Source organism: Halyomorpha halys, unplaced genomic scaffold (genome assembly GCF_000696795.3).
Source record: "Halyomorpha halys isolate HHAL.00 unplaced genomic scaffold, Hhal_1.1 Scaffold268.1, whole genome shotgun sequence".
NCBI classification, from domain to species: Eukaryota; Metazoa; Arthropoda; class Insecta; order Hemiptera; family Pentatomidae; genus Halyomorpha; species Halyomorpha halys.
In genome coordinates this window covers 526541-529176 of record NW_027112076.1, presented here as the reverse complement: position 1 = coordinate 529176, position 2636 = coordinate 526541, and the positions used below count along the sequence as shown (strand labels likewise).

General features: G+C 33.3%; 1 pseudogene; it reads left to right on the top strand.

Moving 5' to 3' along the window:
• The first annotated feature begins 879 nt into the window (after window positions 1-879).
• LOC112211288 (U6 spliceosomal RNA) lies at window positions 880-947 on the top strand (annotated as a pseudogene).
• The last annotated feature ends 1689 nt before the right edge of the window (window positions 948-2636 follow it).

Genomic DNA, 2636 nt, shown 5'->3' with positions numbered 1-2636 from the left:
AGGTAGTTTACCTAACATAGCGTTTTATAGTAATAGTTCCCGAGGTAGTTTTTCTAAAAGTATTTAATAAAGGAAATCATTAGATAGGAATTTCTTTTGGGGACTTTATGTCTGAGGATTTATTATACGTACAGGTGTCTATTAGCAGTCGGATTAAAGCTTGTTTAATGTACTATAAAGTAGTTTATGACATCTTGCTATGTAAACTGTCGTCCATTGGGATGCCAAGATAATAGCTGAAGGCAATTGTCCAAATATATATATATATATATATTTAGTAATTAATTAACATTGAGTACTGCAAAACTATTATTAATATTGAATTTATTTCCAAAGGTTTTTGTTATTACCAGTTTATTAATTATTGAATATGTTTATTACTGTAGAAAGTATTGACTATCCAACTATAGGAGTATTAGTAGTTTTCTTGATATTTGCTAAAATAAATTTTAAAAATGTTGATTTCTAGCAGTTGGGTAATAAAAAAAATATATCTCAAAAATCATTAGACGTACAAGTGTCTGTTTGCACTCACATTAAAGCTAGCTGAATGTACTGTAAAATAGTTAATAACGTCTATCTATGTAGGAGTAGTAATTTCTTATGATATTTACCAACATTAATTATAAAAGTTGTTTTAAAAAAAGTTTTTGGTTTATAATATATAACTATATCTGAACAAGAACCGTTAGATTGATAGATGCCTGTATATCCATTTATTCCAGCAATTCAAGATAATTTTATGTAGTTTAAGAGGTTTATCTTTTATTTTAGCAAATATCATGAAGATAAACTTAATAAAATACTTTATATCTTGGGAACTATTGAACATAAATAGCTCCTTTAAGATTCACATTTCAGTAAATTTACTCTTCTTGAATACTCACTTCGGCGGTACATGTACTAAAATTTGAACGACACAGAGAAGATTAGTATGGCCCCTGCGCCCTCACACAAGACTGAAAAGACAGGAAACTGCACGTCGATTTCGACTACTACAGAACTTACTAGACAAACGGTCCAAACTTCCAATCCATTACAAAAGACTGATTTACATGACAATTATAAGGCCTATCTGGACATAAGGCGTTGAGCTCTGGGGCTCCACTAAACCTTCGAATTCCTCTCGTATCCAATCCTTACAATCCAAAATCCTTCGTAAAATCCTAAATGCTCCCTACTTTGTCACAAATAAAATCATCCACAAAGACCTTAATGTTCCATTTGTAACCGATCTAGCCAGAACTAGATATCAATCCTTCCATTACAAACTCCCTAAACATTCAAATCCATTTATTTCTAATCTTTCATCCTCTTTTATTCCGGACAATCCTCCGAAGCGTCTGTAAAGAAGATGGCCTCGAGACCTTATATTGTAAAAATGTTTTTAGAGTGCTACCATTGGGTAGTTTCTCTACAGCATTGTACCATACCATTATGATTTCCTCAAATTTACTTGATGTATTATGCACAGTTGTACATATCAATAAATAAATTTAAAAAAAAAATTCTTGAAATTTTACTATCTTAGGTTGTCTAATGTTATAAGAAGTTTTAAGGATCTCCGTATGAAAAACTATTTTTTTAAACGTTTTCTATAAGCCACCAGTTTTTATTTCTCTCTAACTATACTTAGCAGACTCTTTGAGTTAAATTATAATCTTGATTTATATTTTGACTTGTAACTGCACTTAGTTTTCTTTAAAATAATCAAAAATTGTTGTGAAATAACTTCATTTTCCCTTTTCTTGGGCCCTTGAACCAATATATAGATGATATCTTATTATTGAAATTGTGCAGTATACTGAGGTAACTTACTTATTTCGGCGATTCAGTTAGCAGCTCTGGAATATATACCAGAACTTCCAGTTTGTTTAGCAGTTGGCATTTCAAGCTAGAGGTTGACGAAATAAGAAACATTAAATTATTTTTAATTTTTTTTTTTTTTTAATGGCTTTATAACAAGATAGATGAGACAAAACCGGCCAATCCGCCGACAAGTGATCAATACTAATAGCAAGAACCACAAATTAATATGGCAACTGGGTGGTTGCTAGCACGCTGGAGTTGAGAACACGCCAAGGCAGTGAACCCGAAAATTAATCAGCTGTCAATTTGGACTGGTTCAAAGGATTTGGATCGTTGGCTTTAGAAATGGAATTCCTCATCTACATTCATATCGAAATATTGTCCGCGGTCATCGATCAAAACATAATGATAATTTTAAGTAAACATTATATAGCTACTATATATAATTTATATATAATAATAATAATAAAGGCTTAACGAACCCGAAGGTTCGATGCCGATACCACCAAACGCTCCCCGCATACATCCTTCCAGTGATGCCCCTCCAAACCCAATTCCACTAAATCCTCACTAACACGTTTCGGTCTACACCTCGGACGTTTGCCCGTGGGTTCAGTGTTTTTTTACCATTTTAGGGATCCGCTCGTTAATAAGTCCTACAACCTTAAAGGTGGATCCACATGTTGGCAGCTCGCCACGGATCGGAGGCTTGTACAAATGCTCGGTAAACATAAGCCATCCACATGTCAGTGTTATTCAGAGAGGCAAGCATGGGGGACGTACAAGTGGTTTCAGCCACTGCACTGGGATTATATTATTTTTATTAC